The sequence below is a fragment of the Dermacentor variabilis genome, chromosome 11 (genome assembly GCF_050947875.1).
Source record: "Dermacentor variabilis isolate Ectoservices chromosome 11, ASM5094787v1, whole genome shotgun sequence".
Taxonomy (NCBI): Eukaryota; Metazoa; Arthropoda; class Arachnida; order Ixodida; family Ixodidae; genus Dermacentor; species Dermacentor variabilis.
Genome location: NC_134578.1, coordinates 2059118 through 2084731, shown reverse-complemented (window position 1 = coordinate 2084731; position 25614 = coordinate 2059118). Strand labels below are relative to the sequence as shown.

At 48.4% G+C, this 25614-nt stretch overlaps 1 protein-coding gene across 2 annotated transcripts in view; it reads right to left on the bottom strand.

Annotated features, from left to right (window-relative positions):
- LOC142564698 (alpha-(1,3)-fucosyltransferase C-like) overlaps positions 1–24883 on the bottom strand; it is an 89279-nt gene extending 64396 nt beyond the window's left edge. The window contains exon 1 of one of the 2 annotated variants that reach the window (XM_075675829.1): positions 24725–24883. The gene's annotated coding sequence lies outside the window, so the exon portion shown is untranslated. Of the gene's footprint in view, positions 1–22207; positions 22367–24724 lie in introns of those variants that run through there. The other variant, XM_075675830.1, reaches the window with a different exon arrangement.
- Between the last annotated feature and the right edge of the window lie 731 nt (positions 24884–25614).

Below are 25614 nucleotides of genomic sequence, written 5' to 3'. Positions count from 1 at the left end.
CCAGTCGACTCATGCTTTGCCGGGACCTTCGGATGCTTCCAGTTGTACCCCAGGCCGCCAGGCCAACGCTACCCTTGGGGCTTGCGACCCAGGTACAACCACGGGCGTCAGCGCCGAGTTCCCAACCGATCGCACCAGCGGTGCGACCACAACAACTCGCGCCAGCGGTGCGATTCAAATAACTGTCTGCCAGCGGTGAGATCGCGACAACGGAGGCCAGCAGCAAAGAGATGCAGTTGACTGTATGCTGAGCAGCTCAACAACGATCCGGGAGCAGTGCAACGAGCCCTGTGTGATGACTGGTTGCCTGCAGCGGAACGACTGCGCTGAACTCTTGGCTGCGAGGTTTGGTGAGTGCGGGACTTTCTTCTTCTGAGCTTTGCCAGGCTTTTGTTAGTGTCAGAAACAGAGCTGGTAATTGTGGTTGTCGTTGCTGCCGGGTTAGTTTGCGGCAAGACAATAGTAAGCAGTAGAGAAAGCAGCATTCAGAGCAGCCATGGATTTGAAGTCGTTGCGCAAACCGAAATTGTTGGAGCTTGCAAGAGAGTTGGGTCTGGATGTCTCAGACAAACTCAGAAAACCAGAACTGCTAAAGGCTATTCTTGAGTTAGAGGCTGAGGATGACGAGCTGTCGGAATGCCTTGAGACCAGAGAGGGAGACTGCAAAAAGACAGGAGCGCGAACTTAAAGAACAGAAAGAAAAAGAAGAGCGTGAACGTAAAGAACAGAAAGAGCGAGAGCAACAAGAGCGTGACCGTCAACACGCTTTGGAAATGAAGCGTCTTGAGGTAGAGATCGAACGCGCTCGTAATGGAAGTCAGGCACACGGTGCAGGAGAACGCGTATTGTTCAAAATGACTGACCTGATGCGGCCGTTTAAGCTTGGAGAGGACATTGGTTTGTTCCTGGTTAACTTTGAGCGAACGTGCGAGAAGCAGGGGTTCTCTCGGGAAACGTGGCCACAGCGCTTGCTCACTTTGTTACCCGGCGAGGCGGCCGACGTAGTCGCTCGCTTGGATAGAGAGGAGGCAGAGGATTTCGACACAGTGAAATCGAGTCTTCTAAAAAAGTACCGGCTGTCTGCGGAGGCGTTCCGTCGGAAGTTTCGGGAAAATGAGAAAGGCAAAAGTGAGTCATATACAGAGTTTGCGTATAGGCTTATGTCAAACATGCAGGAGTGGCTCAAAGAAGAGAAAGCGTTTGGTGACCACGATAAAGTTCTACAGTGTTTCGGGCTAGAACAGTTTTATAGTCGGTTACCGGAGAACGTGCGATACTGGGTCTTGGATAGGCCAGACGTTTGTACGGTGGCTAAAGCCGCTGAGCTAGCCGAGGAGTTTGTGACGCGTCGGGCTCGCGGAGCTAAGGACGGTCAAAAGGGTGAATTTGGCTCGAAGTTTGAGAGGCCGAAATTCACGCCCATGAGATTAAAGGGGGACACGCGTAGTGAGGATGCGAGTGAAAGCAGTCCGACCAAACGTAAAGAGACGGCGGCAGCCAAACGCAGAAAGCGGTTCGAGATGAGGCGAGCGCGCGTTTGTTATACGTGCCAGAAGCCGGGTCACTTTTCGGCGCAGTGTCCGGAAACAACACCAAAAGTTGTGTTTTTTTCAATAGGCAGCACTGACGAGAACATGAAGCTTCTCGAGCCTTACATGCGAGACCTCCTCGTGAACGGGAAAGAGTGCCGAGTGCTTCGCGATTCCGCAGCTACGATGGATGTAGTTCACCCGTCCTACGTAGAACCCGATATGTTCACGGGCGAGTGCGCATGGATCAAGCAAGCCGTGGAAGCTCATAGCGTGTGTCTGCCGGTAGCAAAAGTGCTTATTGAAGGACCTTTCGGAGCGCTTGAGACGGAGGCCGCAGTGTCATCTATGCTGCCACCTCAGTACCCGTACCTATTTTCAAACAGGTCCGATCACCTCCTGCGCGAGAAGGGGCTTTTGTTTGGTGAGGCTAGCGTTCAGGCCTTAACCAGATCGAAGGTTCGGGAGCTCGCTGCAAAGGCGGTAGTTGCGGGGCCGACGTTATCGAACAATGAAAAAGGGTCAGAGGTGCAGCAAGCTGACGAACTGAATAAAATTGAGCCTGTAGCGTTGAAGGCGCCAGATACTGTAGAGGAAATGCCCGACACGGGAAAGTTAGAAGAGCTATATACTGATTTGCTCATCGCGCCTACGTCAGACGGACTTGATAGGTTGCTAAAAGTCAGCCGGTCGGCTTTGATAGCCGAGCAAAAGAAGGATGGTAGCCTAGAAAACATACGCTGCAATGTCAAGGAAGGTATCGCCAGGAAAAATGCGCGTTTTGTGGAAAGAGGTGGAGTCCTGTACCGGAAGTATCTAGACCGAAGAGGAGTGGAGTTCGATCAGCTGATCGTGCCTCAATGCTATCGTCAGGATCTGTTGCGCTTGTCACACGGGGGTTCGTGGTCCGGACACCTAGGAGTTAAGAAAACTAAGGACCGTCTCTTGCAAGAGTACTATTGGCCAGGGTGTTTTCGGGACGCAGACCATTTCGTAAGGTCATGTGACACCTGTCAGCGGGTGGGCAAACCAGGGGACAAATCGAGGGCGCCGTTGAGATTGGTACCTATCATTACGGAGCCTTTTAGACGGCTCGTTATTGATACGGTGGGACCTCTGCCGGTAACAGCCACGGGGTACAGACACATTTTGACTGTGATCTGCCCAGCGACAAAGTTCCCTGAAGCAGTGCCGCTTAAAGAACTCAGCTCAGTTGAGATAGTCAATGCACTACTGTCCATATTTGCGCGAGTTGGTTTTCCTGCAGAAATCCAATCAGATCAGGGCACAGTGTTTACTAGCGCTTTGACGACAACTTTTCTCGAAAGGTGTGGGGTAAAGCTGCTACACAGCTCTGTGTACCACCCACAGTCGAATTCCGTTGAGAAGCTCCACTCCGTCATGAAGCGCGTGTTGAGAGCATTGTGTTTTGAACATCGAACTGACTGGGAGCTGTGTCTGCCTGGGGTGATGTTTGCATTAAGGACCGCGCCGCATGCAGCTACGGGGTTTTCGCCAGCTGAGCTGGTGTACGGTCGCTCGCTTCGGTCTCCGCTTCGCATGCTTCGAGAATCGTGGGAAGGCAGGGGCGACGACCCAGTCGTGGTGGAGTACGTGCTTAAGCTCCTCGAACGCTTAAGAAGGGCACAGGAGTTGTCAGGTGAAGCAATGGCAAAGGCCCAGCAGAGGGCCAAGGTTTATTATGATCGGACAGCCCGGGCCCGTCGTTTTGAGGTGGGCGATGAGGTCATGATATTGCGCACATCGCTAAACAACAAACTAGACGTGCAGTGGGAGGGCCCAGCACGAATTGTTCAGAAACTGTCGGACGTTAACTACGTGGTGAGTCTGCCAGGAAAGCGGAAAGCACAGCAAGTTTACCACTGTAATCTGCTCAAACCTTATAGACAAAGGGAAGCAGTGGTGTGCATGATGGTAAACGTTCCTGAAGAGCTTCCGGTCGAGCTTCCGGGACTAGCCTCAGTGACGAACAGGGAAGACACCGGTCAAGTCATTAGTGACCTTATCAGTAAAGCACCGCTGTCGCCTGAGCAGAAAACCGAACTACACCAGCTATTACAAGAGTTTCAAGGTCTGTTCTCTGAGAGGCCTGGTAGGACTTCTGTACTTACTCATGATATAGAACTTACCTCCCCAGAGCCAGTACGATCCAAGGCGTACCGGGTGTCACCCCGCCAGAGCGATATTATGGAGGCTGAGGTAAAGAAAATGCTACAGCTCGGTGTTATTGAGGCAGGTGAGAGTGATTATACCTCCCCTTTGATTTTAGTTGAGGTACCGGGCAAGGAACCTCGTCCTTGCGTCGACTACCGCAGGCTTAATTCCATCACTAAGGATCAAATTTATCCGATCCCTAACATCGAGGAGCGCCTTGAGAAAGTTAGTAGCGCTCAGTTTATTTCCACCCTAGATCTTGTCAGGGGTTATTGGCAGGTTCCACTTACAGAAGAGGCTAGTAGGTATGCGGCGTTCATTTCACCAATGGGAACATTCCGTCCTAAAGTGTTGCGTTTCAGCGTAGTTCTAACGCTTGCCGGGAACGAGAACAAGAATGTGAACTCTCCCGAAGTCACTTTGCAGTGTCCTGTGCGAACCTGAACGAGAGAACGAGGCCTTCTCTGTGCGCTGCGCTCAAGAAACGTCGAGGGACGCCCGACTTCGGTTATGAGCATCATCGAGCGACATCCCTCCGGACAGCGGATGCAGTCCCCTGTCCATCGGGATCTCCTTCCCCCGGCGGGGCGGTCTGTTACGTTTCGCCTACGACGCGCGGTTTAGCCGGCGCGACTGCAACAATGCGGCAGACATTTTGGCCCGTTCGGCGTCGCCGCTACGCTCCCCGCCAGGCGTTTCCAGGCGTTTCCAGGCGTTTCCAGGCATGTTCCGATGCCACGTGTCTTCACGTGCGTGTGTGAGTGTATGTGCCATTGTGCCCGACCGGCGGCGATAACGAGAGTAGAAGTCACCTTCTCCTTCCAGTCATTGTGCCCGACCAGAGGCGCTACGAGAGCAGAAGTTACCTTCTCCTCCCTGTCTTTGTGCCCGACCAGCGGCGCTTCGACAGTATGCGTCACCTTAACCCATTGTACAATCACGTGCTCGTCTATTGAGGGGTTCCTTCTTGCCCTCAACTGCGAGAGTATAAAAACAGCTGCCCCCGGACGCCAAAAGGAGGGCTCCGATTTCTTCTGTTGAGTAAAGTGCTCTCCCGTCTCTCTACTTCGGTCAACCTGACCGCCAACTCTTTGCGATGTTAAAATAAACAAGTTGTTTTGTTGTTACCAGTCGACTCATGCTTTGCCGGGACCTTCGGATGCTTCCAGTTGTACCCCAGGCCGCCAGGCCAACGCTACCCTTGGGGCTTGCGACCCAGGTACAACCACGGGCGTCAGCGCCGAGTTCCCAACCGATCGCACCAGCGGTGCGACCACAACAACTCGCGCCAGCGGTGCGATTCAAATACATGTTAACGATTTGTCGAAACTGCTGTAATTTCTTTTAATACGTTTACTTTGTAAAGGAGGTCCCATTGCAGTCTTTCACTTCGGGACATCCTTCTGTATGTTAACATCTTGTAATGTTTTTAATCATCTCAATAAAAACCGATCCTGATTCTGATCATCCTCGAAGACCGACTGCCGCCAGACCGCGCTGCCGCAGAAGCGAAAGTTGAACCGAATTCCACGGCTCGAGACGCGCGTCTCGGCGCCTGGCTCTCGGTCATCCAGCGCGTCGGAAAAGGGGATGGAGGTCGACCCGAAAGACCCGGCTTCATTGACGCCAAAAGATCCGCGTTCTCTGGAGCGCACCAAGACGGACAAACTTCTTGTAGCTTCACCGAAAAAGGGGCAGGTAACCTGAACGGTTACCGCCCTTGATGAAAGCAATCAACTTTTTTAATGCATGACAATGACAATGACAGTGACAATGATGTTTATTTGCATCAGTACATGACGCGAGGGGAATGCAGAAAAAGCTGCCACATGGACAGCTTGACGAAGTCGCACGCCCCCGCATTGGCGTTTGCGCGGCGTTAGCAAACACAAAGGCAGTACATCATTGTTTACAAATGTCCTTTACACAAAATTGAGCATTGCGAACCATGCGAAGCAAATGAAGAAAGAAAGATGTGCTCTAACAGGGCATAGTAAAAGACATCTCTAACCAATAAGGATAAAAAGCAATGATAGTCACAACGGTATCGCAACTGTTCAAAAACACGGGGGTGAGAAAGATATAATTATAACACAAGCTGTACGAATAACATTTCTCATACAAACTAAACAAATGAAAAACCAAGAATATAAGCTATAGAATGGGACTAGTTGGTTTCGATAAGGAAAAATTTGCGAAAGCCAGGGAAACAATCTAGTGCAGGCAGAAATAACTACACAGAGCTTTAAAAGAGGTATTTTCCAATCCGGTGGTTTCGTTGTGCGTATTCAGTAACCTTGGCAGGTTGTTACGAATAGTTTGTTGTCTGTATGTCGTTCTAAGGGTTTCTACTTTCCAAAACTCTCTGGTCCTTGTCGTATATGTTGTAATGTTGATTTTTAAATCCGCTAGTGTTCTTAGAAAGCTGGCTCCGTTTTTTATTTCTTGTTTGTATGCTCTACAGTGTCGATAATCTTACATACTGGCAATTGTCATTACATTGTATTTTATAAAAAATTCACGTGTATGAATTCACGAAGGCAGTGACACCTAGTTGTACACGGATGCCAGCAACGTTGGCCTAGCTTGGTGCCGTTCTCGTACAGTGGCAAGATAGAGCCGAGCGCGTCATTGCGTACGCAAGCCGCACTTCGTCTCCAGCTGAAAGTAACTATTCCACTACGGAAAAAGAATGCTTGGTCGTTGTGTGGACAATTGCTAAGTTCCGACCATATTTGTACGGCCGATCGTTTCGAGTTGTGACAGATCACCATTCATTGTGCTGGCTCGCCAATCGAAAGGATCCATCTGGCCGTCTTGCACGCTGGAGTCTTCACTAGCAACAATACGATATGACGATAGTGTTCAAATCCGGGCGTAAACACACCGACGCCAACTGCCTGTCACGCGCTCCACTTCAACCGTCGCCATTCGACGTTGATGAAGAGGACGCGTTTCTTTCCATTATCACAGTATCAGGCATCAGCAAGCAACAGCGCGATGATTCAGAACTCCGTCCTCTCATCGACTACCTTGAGAACCGTTTACTAGAGCCGCTTCGTATGTTCGTCCGCGAGTTATCAACATTTTTTCTCCGCGATGGCGTCCTATAAAAATTGGGTTTTCACTCGACCGCATCCGCCTGCCTCCTTGTAGTGCCGTCTTCACTACGTGACGACATCCTGCGGGCCTCTCACGACGAGCCATCTTCGGGCCACTTGGAATTCGCACGGACGTTTTCACGCATACGCCGAAAGTGCTTGTGGCCTAACCTTCGCCATGACGTAAAGCAATACGTGAAGACATGCCGCGACTGCCAGAGACGCAACACACCACCCGTGCGTACCGCTAGACTTCTCCATCCCGTGGATCCTCCGCGGATCCCTTCTCAGCAGGTTGGCACAGATTTCCTTGGACCATTCCCCACGTCGAGGGCTAGTAACCGTTGGATTGCTGTTGCCTCAGACTACCTTACATGTTACATTGAAACCAGAGCTCTCCCACGAGGCACTGCTAATGATGCTGCGACCTTCTTTGTACACGGTATCGTACTCCGCCACGGCGCTCCAACAGTGGTTATAACCGACTGGGGCACAGCATTTACAGCGCAGCTCACAGAAGATATCATGCTTCTCAGTGCTGCATTTCACCGCAAAGCCACAGCTTACCATCCCCAGACGAATGGGCTCACAGAAAGGCTAAACAAAATGATCGCTGATATGATTTACATGTCTGTTAACGTCGACCACAAGAACTGGGACGACGTTCTCCCATATTTTACGTTTGCATATAATACTGCCGTTCAAGAAACTACGGGCTTCACCCCTTTTCGTTTGGTGCATGCCCGGGAAGCGGACACAACGTTGGACGCGATGCTTTAACCCCCCCGCTGTTCTCATGTTGTCACTGATGCTGCTGATTTCGCTCGATGCGCCGAAGAGGCGCACCAGCTCGCACGAATGCGTATCCGCTACCAACGACACAACGACGCCGACTGATAGAATCTTCGTCACCGCGACGTCACTTATCAACCCGGTGACAAAGTATGGGTGTGGACACCGATCCGCCAGCGCGGTCGGTCGGATAAACTTTTGCGCCGCTACTTCGGACCTTATAGCATCGTTCAACGACTCGGCGACGTCACATACGAAGTGATTCCTGCAGGAGAAGGCACCACTCGCCGTCCTCGATGCCCACGTCTGTCCGATGTCGTTTACGTCTCTAGGTTGAAGCTATACCACTCCCGCTGAGCACAAAGCTCTGCACTTCTCTCACCAGCTACGTCTTCCTTAATAGTATCACCGTGGCACTCTCCAGTGCATCAATGTTCCGCATCGAGACGATGCTTCAAGGGGGGGGGGGGATAATGCCACGACCTTGACAGAACTGACAGCCACTGGGTGCAATTCGGGGCCACATGCTAGGCATGTTGTGTGGCTCCCAGAGGAAGACAACGACGAAGGTGCCAGGACAGCTATATAAAAGATCTATCGCGTCAACTGAAGTCCTTTTGTGGCTTTGTCTGTAGCAATATCCATGCGTATGCTAGGACTCAAAGATGGAGACCTACGCCATTGTTTCTTGAAGCTGCCAGTTCGTCTCCGATTTTCATTATTTCTCATGATAGTCGACATGTTTGGTCTACCGCCACAATTCCATGACTGATATATATTTGCGGCCCTCCTCTTGTTATTATTTGCAGCTCTCAAGGCAAGTATAATTTTTACCTTCCGTTCATTAGAGAAAGACATGGCGACTGGGACGAAACAAAACGCAAAACCTTTGCACTGACATTGTCAACTCGCTTTCGTCGTGATAGGTTTTGTGGCAAAAAAAGAAGCATCTGTGTACATTATCTACGCTAAGGCAATTGTTATCATAGCTTGTTTCCAACTAGCTGTGATAGTTGGAAACGCGACATGTTACTTCGGCCGAGGTGCACCAGATAAGGCACTAGCTCGATCATGATGTTTTACAGCGAAACCGTATATGCGTAGCCAATTTGTCCGTTCATCCGTGTGTCGCCTGTACGCCAAAAACTCCTCCGGCGCAACCCCATCCTAATGCACGAAAAAAAAAACGCAAGGGAGGCGCGCGATTGGCTACGCTAGTAGTGACGTCATTGCTCTCCGTCGCAGCCGAGCGGGCGCGCAGCCGTTTCTCTCCAGCTCCGAAATGGGTAGGCCAGGCGTCATACGTATTCCGGAGGAGCAGCCAGCCTTCGATCAGCAACGCCGCGAGCAGAACCGGGAACGAGCTCGTCTACGCCGTCCCGATGCTGCAACCCGGGCCAAGAACAGGCTCGTTGCAGCCGAGCGCAAGCAGCAACTGCGTACTGAGGATCCGTCGTTTAATGAACCATCGGGATTAATCCAGTGATAAACACCAGGGCCGCACGTTTCAGCTTCGCTGGTTAGCCATCTGTACAGAATGCCTGGGCGATGATTTCTTTATTTCCTTCATCTCTTTCTGGCTAACTCAGAAGGAGCGTATTCGATGGCGCTGCTTTATGATGCGGGTGGGAGCGCAGTCACGTGGTATTCGCCATATTTCGCAGGGTTTATCGGTCGAAAAAAATTTGTGCGCAATTAGTACGTCGCTGAAAATACCGTACTTAGATGTCCCTTGGCTGTCCCTGCAAATGCCTTATTGACACTTTGATAATTATGATAGCACGTCAAGAGTTAGAAAATAATTACACTTACCTACTTAAATCTCAGTAACGAAAAAAAATACTGGCAGCTACTCCACTGTTATGAAAACAATGTGCACTAGCTTTTATTCGAGTAACGCGTTGCCTTTTTTTAAATCTTTGTGCATGATAGTTAATTGGCACACCATGTATATATTTATGATCTCTGCATGCAAGTGACGATGTCTGCGTCCCTATTAGATGCTGTAAATTATTAGAAGCGTTTTTTAATTAGTTATTAGCTTTCCTTACTGGAAAGAGAAGCGATACTGAGACATGTATCATTCACATGCATTTCATACGTCGTTGATAAAAGAGTCAGCCGAAGGGGTGGCTAAAGTCTACAGGTTTTTCACGGTCAAAAAAGCACGCAAAGCATTTTGAAACAAGGTGAACATACAGCAACATATTCCTTCTCTAGGCATAAGCTATCCATACCTTTAAAAATATTTGTTAATTTTTTGTTACCTCCTTCTCATTAAAAATATAATGAAATTTGTCCTGTGCGTATAATTAAATATATTGTGTATGTGCATAGTCCTTACAGTGGAAATTTAAAACAATGTTGAAGTGAGAAAATACGGGTAAGGCAGCCACCGCTGCAACTTCTAATGCGCTTGTTCTCCTATTGTCAGGATTTCCATAAATAAAGCAAAGTTAAAATTAAAATCCGTGCACGTCTGCGCCAACAATGGTGCAGTAAGCTATTAGCCACATTAAAATTCTAAGTTAAAAGGTCGAGGCAAGTCAAATGAAACCTCAAATGACGTGGGTGACAAAACACTGGTAATGGCACGATAAGTAGGGGGGGGCTTTGGTATCGCCGGGGGGGGGTGTTCAGCCTTCCCGGTAAACTCAGGCCCTGGAGACTCCCCAGGGCCTGAGTGGAGGGGGGTGGGGCTCAGGCCCTGGAGCCCCTCCCCCGTAGTTTGCGCCTATGTCCGTCTCTGTACCCTGTGGCACACACCCAGTGATAAAGGGTGGCGTCAAAGAGGTGAATTGGACACGTACCCAGTGATGCAAGTTGGTCTAACGGTTAGATTCAAATTCGGCTGCCTCAGCACAGTAGCTCATTTGATTTACTCATTAGACCATGGACTAGCCAGTGACCCAAGCCGGCGGGAAAACGGTTAACCGAGGACAAACGGACAGATATACATTCAGACAGACGTACTGCAAATTGGAAGAAGTCACCAAAGAATGGTAATCGCATTAGACGATCTCATGAATATAGAAAGACACAAAATTCTTACGTGCTATTTGAGAAAACTCCAAAGGAACGAAGTATGTTGGCAGAAGTTGAAAAATTTGCAAGCTAACAACGCAGCTATAATGAAGAATGTGCGAGTGTATCTAAGTATTAAAATATACAAATAGTGAAGGTGTCTTTATCCAGCCCTGTTCGTTGGCTCGTGTGAAGGACGACGACTGGTCCAGTTCGCTCGTTTGTTCCCCGCAGGGCCGCAGGCTGTCTCTGCATCACGCGACGCAGTTCCGGATGTTCTCCCACAAGGACGGTCGCGCGCGCTTCCTGCAGCACGCTAACGATTTCCGGCGATGCCATCGGGCTTTGTGTCGCAACCGAGCTCGATGCGTGGTGCTCACAGCACTCGCTAGCCACGCGTATCCGAACACGGTGTCTGTAGGAGAAGAGCAGGCGGTTACAGAGCGCTGTCGGTTGATTATGCTTGCTTCCACAACGTAAACGTTGTCATGTCGCGTCGAAAAACGCACCACAACGGCAGCTTCTGATTGCCATTTTGGCAGCCAATACGGCAAATAAAGTGTGACTTCAAAAAACGATAACATGATGAATTTTCACCTACGTGTCAGTAAAGTTCACTGTAAGTTCTTAAAGTGGCAAGTTGGCACCTCGGGACAGATAGCAATTTTTGTGCTCATACGCACGTATAGGCACCAATATATGATATAATAAGCTGTAATGCTTACATTGTAAAGCGCAACACTGACAGAAGAACAGCACGAAAACCTGGACAGAAAGAAAGGACACAACTAGGCCTCTCTTTCTTGTCCGTTTTTTCGCGCTGTTTCTTCTTCATGAAACACTACCAGCAAGCTCAGGTTCACACCCTTTTGCGATACTGAATTGAAACCAGTAACAAGTTCCCAAAATGTCATGAAAACACTTGAATAATGTTGCTAAAAACAAATAATATTATGCACACCTCACGCACTGTGGGAATTGATATTATACGAAGTATTTTGCCGGTGTCTGGTTGTCCAGCATCGTTTGGGGATCTTCAAACATATAATAGGTGGAAAATGTGTCTAAAGCGAACCGTTCTGCGTTTGACGACAGTGGCAAGACGACGGCGACGAAGACAGTATGACGGCAGTTGCATGACGGCACTTTTGTATTTACTCCAGCGAATGAGTCTCACAGCCTGTTCCTCGAACACCAGGGCAAACCGCGAAGCCGGTGCAATATCTCACAGCGTCCTCTTAGTGGAATCTGTACCGATTATTGAGAAAATTATGGCAGGTCAAGAAAGAACTGACTGCTTCGTTTGAGGTGAACAAAGCAACTAACTTTATTTCTATAGAGATGCTCGTTGTCAAGCGAGTTCGGAAAAGAACAGGGTTGCCCGTTGACGGAAAGAAGGCGTCTGAAGTTGCTAATTTCTTCATACTCCCTCCGGACGAAGCTTCAGGTCCTTCGCCCGGGTATTTCAACAGTTGAAGTGGTCTTTTCAATATCGTTCTTACGCATGTGCGTCATGCAGATTTTGATTCTTCCATCTCGTCCAGGGGGAACTTCTGCCACTTGTCCAGTTTTCCGGAGCTGCCTCGGTAGATAATGTTCGTGAACTAAAACGAGAGAGGTTGACGAATTCGGCACAGCAGAATGGGTTGATTGGAGACCTGTCTGGTACTCCTTTTGCCAGCGACGCCAAAATTGGTCGACCGTCCTTTGGTGGTAGCGTCAGCGACGAGCGAGTTGAACAGGTGGCGAAGCCACCTCTGTAGCGGAACCGCTATCAGGAAGAGTGGTCAGTCACATTCCTACCGGATAGTGCGATGGTGCTAGAGGTTCGGGTTCGTTCGCCTCCGTCTAAGCGTAGGTCAAAGGTTGAGAGTAGATGACAGCTTCGATTTCTGTTAGTACTGTGAGCTTCTCCTATTTCCACTAGCTGTTTCCCACGGCTTCCTTCAATGATGTTTCACGGACCGAACCATCCTTTCCCAGAATTCACTCCACCAAGCGGCACTCACAGCTATAAGTTTGCAGCGGATCTGGTTTCTTGTTAAGAAGTTTTGAATGTCTTCTCTTCGTATTGTCGTCCACAGTCGCCTTAGGAAGCGCGCTAGAATGTCTTGGTGCTGTCAGAAAAGATGACTCGACAGACTCCTCGAGATAAATCTTCAGAACGGCATCAGGAAGTTTGGTGTGGACATGTCTGTCACCAGTTCAAAGTGTATGGTGCGAAACACTGCACACCTACTCCTCTAACCACCATGGCCTTCGCCCACAGGGGACGGCGCCCGTCTCCACAGGGTGCGCAAGCGCAGGAGATTGAGGCAAGCGCACGAGCCCCAACCATCTATGAGTGTGGCGCGCTTGAGTGGCGCAGGGTCTCGGCCGCCACCAGAAGAGGGTTCTGCGACAGCAATGGAATTAGACGACGAGACCAGCCGTGGAAATCCACCAGGAGCTTCTAGGGCGCACCCAGCAGCCTGATTGCGGGACCACAGCGTGAACAGGTTACTTGTGCACCCGAGCACCATAGGCGCTGGGAGCTGGCTACAGCGCAATTCATCTTCATCGACAACGCGATCGCTTACAAGTGCGAGGTTTCTAAGGAACGAGCACAATTGCAAGATTAGACCGTAGGACTCTACTAACTATATCCTAGGTTAAACATGTAAACATTGTAATCCGTGAATAAATGTCACTTATGTATTTTCGTTGCGCTATTTCTGCAGCGTAGTTCGCTTACACCATCAGCAGCACGTACAAGACGTTTCACGTGCCCCATTGCGGCTGCGGCTCCAATAAACCATATCAGTTTTTTATTGCGATAGGAATTATATGGACATTCCAGGCGCATTTCTGTGGTCGCCGTGAGGTTCCATATAAATTCCAAAGGCGTTAAAATCGTCACCGCGCGTGGTATGCTGTATGTGTGAGGGAAAGCGTACGAGGGTGAGCCGGCGGACGCGTCTGAATCTCGTGCGAGCGAGCGAGGAAGGATGGATGGATGGATGATTGAGGCTGAACCCTTTGAATCGGGCGGCGGCGCAGCGCGCCACCTAGCCTTGAATGGTGCTATATGCATGCATACCTATGTATTTATTTTGCGTTGATATGATCCACCAATCAGATAGCCTCCGTTTAGTTATTTCTACCTGTTCAAAGTCTATTTTACTTTCACTGTCTTTAAAACCCAGAGCCTTGAATAGTTCCCCGTTGCATTCAACTTTAGGGTGAAGTTGTTTACAAGCAAGTATCAGATGTTCAGCCGTTTCCTCCTTCTCTCCACACGCCCCGCACAACAAATCTATCTCCTGGTATCTGGCTCGGTACGTTTTAGTCCGCAGTACACCTGTCCTGGTCTCAAACAACAATGGCGGACCTGAAGCGCGCCCTCTCCTGTCGCGCGCGAGGCACGGTGGTGAGGCTGAGGGAGGGAGGGGGTTCTTCTCCGGCGGCTGCTGCTTTCGGCGCGGCCGTGTGGGCGCCGCATCTCGAAAGCGATCAGCGACGTAGCCAAAGTGCGCGCCCGAGCGGGCGTCATCTTCAAAGCGATCGTCCATATTTGCAGAGTGCGCGTAGTGCCGGTAGCTTCGTATACGCTGTGCTTTCGACGTTTCGTTCTCGTTGAAGCGAGATATGCACGAAGGTCAATTCGATCGCTGCTGCTTCTGCTACGATTCCTCACTCCAGCATTTTGACAGCGAGTTTCCGCGTTCATCGAGCGAGGTGTGTTCACGTTTACCTGTGCGCGCGTGACACCGTGCTTGTTAATTTAGTTAAAACACGTTGGCGGGCTAGTTGGTTTGAATCCATGATAGAATGTGCAAGCGTGATTGAACGAGCACGTAGAAACAAGCAGACATACAGAGACAGCGCTGTCTCTGTGTGTCAATTTGTTTCGACGTCCTCGTTGAGTCGCGCTTACATATTAAATCATTAATAATTTAGTCAGTAAGCGAATGTTTACAGGTTTATACGGTCGCTAACACTACTCGCCTTACTTCGTATAGCTATCTACTAATTTGCTATCGCGATCGGGGCTTCGCGTTTCAGGGGAAACTGCGACTTTTTACCTGAACATATATGCACATAAAACTTCCCGAAATTCACTTGCGATCAACTATAACGTGCGCTTAGCCACTTGCGCACTGAAATTAGAGCAGGCTTTCGACAGAAACAACGACTGCGTATTTTTGATTGGCATAACTTTGGGTTCATTGCCGTGTGGTTGACAGAGATGACATTGGACAGGAGCCCCTTGGAAATGGAGACAGTCAACATTTTGGAAGCCAGCACAGTTATATGCTCCGCGGATTTCCGGGCTTATGTTCTTACTTTCGACGTTTAGCACCAATATTCACGGACACTTGGTACCCATTGACATTATTTTTGCGAAAATACCTTCGCGGGGACGCCTGTTGAGCTCATAATCGGCTGTCGCTTGGATCCATCCGCTCTCACCGATGTTCACACTGCCGCCGGCTTAATGGGCATCGGAGTGATGCAGGTTATACATCGTCATAATGCAAAGATTGCATACGCCAATCGTTGTTTAAGCAAGACTGAACGCGCTTAAAGCTGAAAGTTCGAGCGGACCCGGCCCCCCTTTCAAGAAGGGGCTCGGTGCCCCCCCTCCCCTCCCCGGCATGTCCACTGAAGCACTGCGGCACCCACTTGACAAGCGCTGAAGGAGATTTTTTTTTTTTTGCCTGTAGGGCAATTGGGGGGGGGGATTCTAATTCTTCGGCTTTTCGATTAATTATTTAATTGAAATTAATTGGTTGATATGGCATGAGCAAGAACAGGAAAGCACGTTTTCTCGCACTGCATTTCCTCGCGGCACTGCACATGATGGTCACCACCGTTGTTCGACTGAGATTCTTTGCACAGCATACCGTCTCAGGAGGCACCTGAGTGTGAAGCTACCTGTTCGTGAATTAGTAAAGTTCATCTTAACTTCTTTAGGTTAGCAGTTAACTTTCATTCGTTTAGTTATGCATTATGAGTGTTGTGCTATGTCAAACACGCATGCATTTTGTCCACTTTTGTAGGTAAGTGCGAAACCATAAAATATAGTGTTGTAACGCCCCTGAGGTTGTTTCCAAATCTTTTCTAGATTTCAATTTCAACCACAGCAACTGATTCTATATATATATTTATAGAAGCCTACATACATAGAAGCTAGCTTATACAGATCTTGAAAAACTATTCGGGGAACCTAATACGTGAATACTGCACACTCCCATACCACTACAAAGTTCAAGAATTTATCCGTAGCAGCTTACCAGGCGCGCTGCCAAAACGGGCTTTCTTTTGATGATGCGAAATTTTCCGCACAACAGGAGCAGAGAAAAGTGATGAGACGGTTTTACAGCAATCATGCAAATAAGGAAAAAGCAAGTAGCGACACTACCACTTGTAAAGTTAACACACAGATTTTCATCATGTCAGAACGATCGTATTTGCGTCCATTCCTTTCGTCTACATTTGCGGTTATTCCTTCTAGCGTATTTTAGTTTGTATTCCCGGGAATTGTATTGCGCAGAGGGTGGATAAACCCGCAAAGGGCGGACAAATCGACGGATCGCTTAGGCATGTAGGGCCCTCTGGGTGGTACTTTTCGGCGATAAGGTGACTCGCCGCCTGCGGGATTATATGACTGAGCTATACGAATGATCGGTTAAGATAGTTGAAAGTTCGCATCCCTTTTTTTTTTACATCTAACAATGGTGTGCAAGATTTCGACCTCCTTCAGTGCACCACATCTGCAGGCTTGGAGTGACGCTTCACACCGGCAAAAGATGCCGAGAGCAAGTGGGACTATACTAATCCAGGTGCAACCAAATTAGGTAGGCCCACTAAGCTCCAACAAAGAGGCTCCCTCACCAGAACAGGAATTGGCCTCCCTGATACTAATCCAGGTACAACCAAATTAGGTAAGGCCCACTAAGCTCCAACAAAGAGGCTCCCTCACCAGAACAGGAATTGGCCTCCCTGGTGCAGTATTCGGCCACTCCCTCATGATTCCTACAATTAACCATGGCTCTCAGTCCCCAGCAGCTGCGGAGCACTTGACCAAGGTGGTGGTCAGACCTGTAACGCGGCAGAGGGTGCTAAGAATCTCTGAACCCGGACAGGCAACCAACGGAAACTGACCTTGGCAGCCTTTAACAGCCGAACTCTGTCGAGTGAGGCTAGCTTAGCGGGACTCTTTGAGGAACTATCAGATATTGTTTGGTATATCATTGGCCTTAGTGAGATTAGAAGAACTGGTGATGCTTATACAATGCTGACTAACGGTCATGTCTTCTGCTATAGTGGTAACCCAGATAAGAAGCAATATGGGGTAGGATTCCTAATCCATAAGGACATAGCCGGAAACATTGACGAATTCTACAGCATTAGTCAGAGGGTAGCAGTAGTCGTAATCAAACTTAATAAGAGGTATAGATTGAAGGTAGTACAAGCCTACGCTCCAACATCCAGTCACGATGATGATAAAGAAGATCAGTTTTATGAAGATTTTGAATTAGCGATGAGAAAAGTGCAAACTCAATATATTGTACTAATGGGCGACTTCAATGCAAAAGTGAGGAAAATGCATGCTGCTGAACAAGCAATTGGCAACTACGGCGTCGATCCTAGGAACGCTAGAATTCGCACAAAGGAATAAGCTGCGAGTAATGAACACCTTCTTCAGGAATCGTTGGAATAAAACGTGGACCTAGAAAAGCCCTAATGGTGAAACAAGAAATGAAATTGATTTCATACTTTATGCCGATCCCAGCATAGTGCAGGATGTAGAAGTGTTAGGTAGGCTAAAGTGAAGTGATCATAGGTTAGTCAGGGCTAGGATTTACCTCAATTTGAAGAGAGAAAAAGTAAGATGGGTCAAAAAGAAACAGGTCAACCTATGGTGCGATCTTGTACGCGTTCCAAAATATAACGGAGGGGGTCCGTTCCACCGAGCCGCACACGATTGGTCAATTTGAACCGTGATGAACGCCATGACGCCAATTGTGACGTGATATCTGCTGTCAATCACTCCGTGTCGTCTGCTATCGGACGAACGCAACGGAACGGACAGCCTATTTCGTGACGTAAAGAACGGACCGCCTCCGTTCGATTTTGGAACTCGTACAAGACCGCACCCCTAAAGGCAATAAGGGTAAAAGCAGATAAATTCAGGCTAGTGCTTGCAAACAAATATGCAGCCTTAGGACAGAAAGATGAAGATGACACAGAGGTAATGAATGAAAACGTAACTAGGCTGGCTTGAAAGGCAGCAATTGAAGTAGGAGGTAAGGTACCAAGGCAACCAGTAGGCAAGCTCTCCAAAGTAGCAAAGGGCCTAATAAAGAAGCTACAAAGAATGAAACGGTCCAACTCAAGAAATCAGATAGAATTCGCGGAACAGTCAAAACTGATCAACAAGGGTTATAAGGCTTATAAGGAAAAATGAGGGTTATACGAAATTATAACTTGAGAAACACTGAAGAGCCGTAAGAAATGGACGCAGCCTGAGATCGAGGAGAAGGAAACTTGGCACAGGACAAATCAAGATGTGTGCACTGAAAGATAAGCAGGGTAATACCATCAGAAATCTAGAAGGTATAGTAAAAGCAGTGGAAGAATTCTATACTGACCTGTGCAGTACCCAGTGGACAAACTCCTCCTATAACTAGCGATGAGGTCAGAAGGGCCTTTCAAGGCATGACACGGGGAAGAGCGGCAGGACAACATGGAATAATAGTCGATTTAATCAAAGCTGGAGGAGACATAATGCTTGGAAAACTGGCGGCTCTCTATACGAAGTGTCTATCGACTGCAAGGGTCCCAGAAAACTTGAAGAATGCAAACATTATACTAATCCATAAAAATGGAGACGTTAAAGAATTGCAAAGCTATAAGTCTAATAGCGTACCCCCAGTATTATATAAAATATTCACCAAAATAATATCGAATAGGATACGGGCAACACTGGACATTAGTCAACCAAGGGAACAGGCTGGCTTCAGAAAGGGATACTCTACAATGGATCACATCCATGTCATCAATCAGGTTATCGAGAAATCTGCAGAGTGCAATAAACCTCTATATGGCTTTCATAGATTACGAAAAAGCATTTGATTCAGTAGAGGAACCAACAGTCATAGAGGCATTACGTAATCAAGGTGTAGAGACCGCTTACATAAATACCTTGGAAAATATCTACAGAGATTCCACAGCCACCTTGATTTTACACAAGTAGGAAGATACCTCTGAAGAACGAGATCAGGCAAGGAGACACAATCTCTGCAATACTAATCACTGCGTGCTTGGAAGAAGTACTCAAGCTATCAAACTGGGAAGGCTTAGGAGTAAGGATCGACGGCTAATATCTCAGCAACATTCGACTTGCCAATGACATTGTTCTATTCAGCAACAATGCAGACGAGTTGCAACAAATCATAGAGGACCTTTACAGAGAGAGCGTAAAAGTGGGGTTGAAGATTGATTTGGAGAAGGCAAAGATAATGGTGAATAGCCGGGTAAGGGAACAAGAATTCAGGATAGCCAGTCAGCCTCTAGAGTCTGTGAAGGAGTACGTTTACATAGGTCAACTAATCACAGGGAACCCTGATCATGAGAAGGAAATTCATAGAACAAAAATAGGTTGGATCGCATACGGCAGATATTGTCAGCTCCTCATTGGAAGTTTACCATTATCATTGAAAAGGAAGGTGCAACAGTGCTGACATATGGGGCAGAGACTTGGAGACTGACAAAGAAGCTTGAGAACAGGTTAAGGGCAGCGCAAAGAGCGATCGAACGAAGATTGCTAGGCATAACGTTAAGAGACAGAAAGAGAGCGGTTTGGATCAGAGAGCAACGGGTATAGACGATATTCTGAGAAATATCAAGAGAAAGAAAATGGAGCTGCAGGTCATGTAATACACAGGCTAGATAACCGTTGGACCATTAGGGTTACAGAATAGGTACCGAGAGAAGGGAAGAGGACGGCAGAAGACTAGGTGGTGCGATGAAATTAGGAAATTCGCGGGTGCTAGTTAGAATCGGTTGGCGCAGGACAGGGGTAATTGAATTGAAGAATCGCAGGAAGAGGCCTTCGTCCTGCAGGGGACATAAAATAGGCTGATATATATATAATATATATATCAAAACGTTAAGTAAGAAAAAGAAGTCTCCCAAAAAGTTCGTCGTCTCTTTCCTGCGTATATATATATATATATATATATATATATATATATATATATATATATATGTATGTATGTATGTATGTATGTGTGTGTGTGTGTGTGTGTGTGTATGTGTGTGTGTGTGTGTGTGTGTGTGTGTGTGTGTGTGTGTGTGTGTGTGTGTGTGTGTGTGTGTGTGTGTGTGTGTGGGTCCACTTTATGAGGGCTCCCCTCCACCGAATGAGCGGAGTCCTAGCTGTCACTGAGCAAGAATTCGTAGCTGTGGTTATGCTGTTCAAAAGTTTAACTGGTACCTCTCTAGGTGTACGACCGCAATGGTTGCGTTTGTCTCAGCAATGCGAAGACTGGACGAGTGGTGCGCATGACCTTCTCCTGAAACTCTGCGCTCTGACGTTTCTCCGCGTTGTCTGTGATGACAGTCGGGATTCACTAGCGCTTGGCATCGTGTACAGAGGCGCTTTCCCTGGCATCAGTAAAAGCGTTAAGTTGCAGCATTTATCGGCGATCAAGTGGACTGCGCCATCTGTTAATCAACGCCGGCCATCCTTAGCAATATAAGCTCCCTCACCAAGTTAGCTATTTTCACTTGAAATTGGAATGGACGAATGATTCACCTACGACGTCAGCTTATCAATATAAACTCTCCCACAGCATACACGCGCCCCGCTGTTCATTGGCGCGTGAGAAGTTTTTTACCGAAACCCGCGTTTTGAAGGCGCCGCCTCGTACGAGAGTGGGGTCCATTGTGCGTTGCGGTTCGGGAGTGCAGTGGTCTCCCACGCTCGTTCGCTATTGAGCGCCGACTCTGACAGTGCTCCCCTTTGGCAGAAAGCAGGCGCTGTTTCAGCGCTGCGGCCGGGAAGCTACTTGAAAAGGCCAATCGTCGCACCGCATGCCCAGCCGCTCAGCGCTTGCGGGGTTGGGAACGGTTCGTTTAAGCTCAGCCCTGTGGTGAAGCCGACTCACACGTCTATTACAGCTTTCGTTGGCTGGGTGCCGTCGCCTAATTACATGCTCGTATATGTGTGCACCCGTCAGTTAACCAAAAGAAAAAGTACAAGAGGCAGCCCCTGATTCTTTCTTTCGTCTTTCTTTAAATGTATACTTGATTTAAAAAAAAAAGATACCTTCTTTTCAATTTTGGTCATATACCTGACTGGCAGGAGGACAGGGTGTTCCTGCGCAGCGAAGAGGCTCCAGGCGATGCAGTTTTTAGTGCCGCGTGCGAGCTGAGTCAGACGATCCCGTCGCATCGCGCACGGTCAGGGCACTTGTACGCGCCAGTGCCCCCGCTTTGTGTGTGTGTGGGGGGGGGGGGGGGTGGTTCGCCTCGTTCTACCCGGAACGCCAGTCTCACCCGCCTTCTGTCCGGTCACTGAGGGGTGCGGAGATATGCTGCCACTGTTTCCGTATAACCACTCAACGTGCAAACCATCTCCATTATCTGGCGTTTACTAGCCGAGATGGGGCAAGTTCTACCCAGAACGCCAGTCTGACCCGCCTTCTGTCCGGTCACTGAGGGGTGCGGAGATATGCTGTCACTGTTTTCGTATAACCACTCAACATGCAAACCATCTCCATTATCTGGCGCTTACTAGCCGAGATGGGGCAAGGGTGCACGAAATTATAGAACAATGCAGAAACCGCGTTCCGGTGCACCAGTGCTGGCAGTTAGACATCGTCCTTGGCTTCTCCACATTCCAAATATTTTCCTTTCAGTAGCAGGAATTGCATGTAAATACAAACTGCCAGCAACAGAAGCGAAATACCTAACATCCATTGTCACATATTTACACTGAGCGCCAAGGCTTAATTCAAGTTTATACCGACGGATCATTCAGGGGTCAAAATTCTGCCGAAGCATTCTCGATTCCAGTTTACGGGGAACAAGCAGCATGCAAATTGTCCCAGAGTGCTCAACCAACCACGGCAAAGTATCACGCAATTCTCTCTGCTACTAAATTTGTGTGTTCACAAGAACAACCACGTCAATGGGTAGATTAAGGAATTCCCAAGCATCACGACTCTCCACTAGAAACATAAGCTTTTGCACAGCGATATCTTGCTTTAATATACGAGATACAAAGGCTTACACCATTGCATGGGAGTGCGTCGGAGGCGGTAAATGACGAGCTGTTCGCCTTTCTCCTTGCACCGAGGTGCGTGGAGAAAGCAGCTGCTCAACCAGCTGCTCCTCGCCGCTGGTCGCTCCGCGATCTTCGAACGTAAACCCGACTCGCATTTGCATTTCGGAATATCACCACTCCGCTTCGAAGAAGCCGCGCCGCAGGCTCTGCTTTCTGTTTCTGCTGCTTTTGTTTGGCAAAGAACGACGGCGTACCGCAAGAAATAAGAATAAATGGCTGCAAGAAAGGTAGAAAACACACACACTTACATGATAAGCTCGACGTCAATAAAGCATCGCAGGTTGTAAGAATATGCAATAGCCAACGCGGAAAGCGAGATACGAAGAGGCTCTATCTTTGAATTCTGGCGAGCACCCGAACCGAGTGCACCGGACCGCGTGATGCGCCGTGGCGCGACGAGTGCTGGGGGTAAGCGCAGTCCCGCTCCGTCTGTAGCACCAAAAAGAGACAGCTGCTGCAGGAGCACTTGATGGCGCCCCTGTGGCACCTACAGCGAGATCCACTCGCGGAGGTGTGTGGCAGTCCTCGCGGGAGACATCGGACCCGAAACTGGCGGCTAGAATTCTCGCTGCGCACGATGGGACCGTCCGCGTTCTCTTTCATTTGTTCTTGTGGTCTTCGGTTTTTAGTTGTTGACGTATGTTGTCTGCTTTCTTTGCTCCTCTTGTTGTTGCTGTTGTTTTGTTTTTTTTACTAGTGCATTCAGTTTGCATACACGATAGGTGTTTGTGATAGTTGCGGGGCGGCCGTGGCTTTTGCCCCATTTGGTGCCTGATAACTTGCAGCTTTTTTATTAGTTTTTTTTTTCGGTATGTAACGTTGACTATGTTCCCAGCTTTTCTTCCCGTACGTATTTCCGTTTCTCGAATGAACCATCAGTTGACAGTCAGCGCCCGTGTGTGGCCATCGCCCTGAGTTGTCTGCGCTGTTGTTTCACAATGCCTCGTGCAGTCTCGTCTCCGCCGCACCGAAAGCGTCCTTTGACGGCACTGGAAAGTTTGATGCTCGTGCTTTAACCTTCATGTTCCTAAGGGTGGGCAGCGCAACCCGGACGAAAGACAACAGGAAGTACACTATACGAGCGCAAACTAACAACTGGTTTATTTTTTCAAACAAGGGACTAAAATATACAGAAAATGTAAACACGAGTGAAGTGACGTTTACATGTGTCAGCCTATCTTGCCATTCAAACACTCAAGTTTCTTTATCGTGCAGAGTGATAGAACTCTAGCTGACGCATGCGCCTGAGTTTACATGCATGAAGCAGGCTTCCACAATCTTGCGGTTGATTTGATTCATATTTTTATGCAATATTTCCTCTTGTTCAAGCATAGGTTTACATAAGCAAACTCTACAATGCGCGGTCAGATTACTTCCTCTTGTCCTTCGTCCGGGTTGCGCTGCCCCCCCTTAGGAACACGTTCAATCACCAACTCGGCCAGCTTGCCGTGTTAATTAACCTTCATATCGCGCGCGGTTGTATACATTCTTGAATTGTCGTGTTCCTTCTTTCGACAGCCTTCTAATTTTAAGGCTATCTATCTTACCAGTATACCGGTCGCCGATAGCTGTACGCATTGCTAATCTCGCTTATGTAGTCTGCACCGCGCAATGCATGTATTGATAACACGCACCTCCCCGACGAGCAGTACGTTGGCGTAACGTACATCGTCATAACATGTAACAAAGTTGAGACTAGCAGGGAACTCGGTGTTTAGCCAGCATGCGAAAGCAGGCGCTTCTGTTTGAAACCTCAACAGAAGCTAATTAGCAATAGCTCAAGCACGGGTGAAGCGCGCGGGAAACGTGTATAGCGATGAACGGATGAGAACACGCGGTTTGCGCCTTGCGCACATCGGCTCAGCGCTATTTTGTAGGAAAAGACGCATCCGCACAAAGCCGCCAGAGCCACGGAAGCACGAGAGGGAAGGGCGGCTTGTTATGGTGGGGGAAAAAGCGCGCCAAAACAACGGAGGAACAACGCGGGAAACGTTCCATATAAAAAAGAAGCTGCCAGTAGGAGCAAGAATGCGTGCTCTTTGCTGCCGGCTCGCTGTTCGCCAACAGTGAAAGAAAGAAGTTTCCGACCTCGTTCCCCCGAATATTTGTTGCTTCTGGCTTGCTCTACTGACTTTGCTGCTCTGACTATACTTTGCAGGCACGTACAGCCAACTTCGCGGCTGGCGTTTTCGACACGCGCACACGCGCACGTCTACTCCACCGGCGTCCGAATTGGTGGCATCCGAATTGGTGGCGCCATCTGTGAGACCACACTTGCAACTGCACCCCGCCTGAAGGGTGGTACGCCGCGGGGTTTTACTGTTCTGTGGTTTTACTACCGTCGTGCACCGTGGCGCAGACCGCTGCTATTGCATTGTTTTTATTTATTCATTTTTTCTTTCCTACCCCTACTCTTGATCAGAGTGCAATTTCTTTGGGGCGATCCTTCTTGTCTTCTTCTCTTCTTCTGCTTCTCCTAATTTTCTTTTTAACGATTAACTGTGCGACTCGGCAACGTGCAAGGTCAGAGAGATAAGGAGAAGGGAGAGTCAAAGCCAAACATTTCAAATACGAAGACCACGCGCGAACGTCTGGTACTTCACACACACACACACACACACACACACACACACACACACACACACACACACACACACACACACACACACACACACACACACACACACACACACACACACACACACACACACTTTAGTGGCAATTTAGCGCCAAATGCGATAAAATGCCTTAGTATTGCGTCGCACCTCTTTGTGGTCCCAGATCCATGATTTAAACGGCGTTCACCACTTTGCAAAGTGTCGTTCAGGAGCTCACTTGGCATACGTCTGGCCTATTCCAGGAACGATATGCAACTGACGCACAGGACTTACTTAGAGAAGGGAGCTGTACCTTCCACAGTGCAACGTAAATAGAGTAGCGGTGGCGCCGTGAAGCATATGACTGAGAGATGGCGCTGTCAAGATCAAAAGTAATATCATCATCATTACTTAGTGTGCAATATTGGCTATATTGTACTAGACTAGGGGTAGTGGCATAGAGTTTCTCACTACATTACCTAGAGGGAAATCTGGCGCTGCTGCACTGTGGTATGCATGGGAATGCCGGTATATTGTGACTTCGGATTGGCATCGTTCTCAAAGAGGCAGGACACCTTGAAGACGCGCTTGGCAAGTACCGTTCCGTCTGTCACAATAATTTATTTTCTACTAAAACAGCACGTAAAAAGCTGTTTTAGCTTTATTATTACGCGAAAACATGTTTTGTTTAACTATGAGAACTTGTTATTGTGTGTACGACTACATGTTACGTAAAAAGTATCAGCGGGCCGCTAAAGTTGGAGGACAGACGACAAGGTTTGCGCTCGCTTTGAAACAGTTGGTTGTCTGTTCTTGCTTTTCTTCGCTTGGTCATGCTTTGTGGGTGAGTAAAGATGTAATATGGGTCAATAGAAACATTTTATGAAGATTTTACTTTGAGAACGCATTATTTGCATAGCCATATCCACGTTTTAGACGAAGCTTCTTACAACACCAGCCAACACGAGCCTCGCAGACACATATACCGTCATTCCCATGACGGCACGGTGCCCCCTTAAGAAACTCCCATAGACGGTGGCGCCAGATTACCCTCTAGG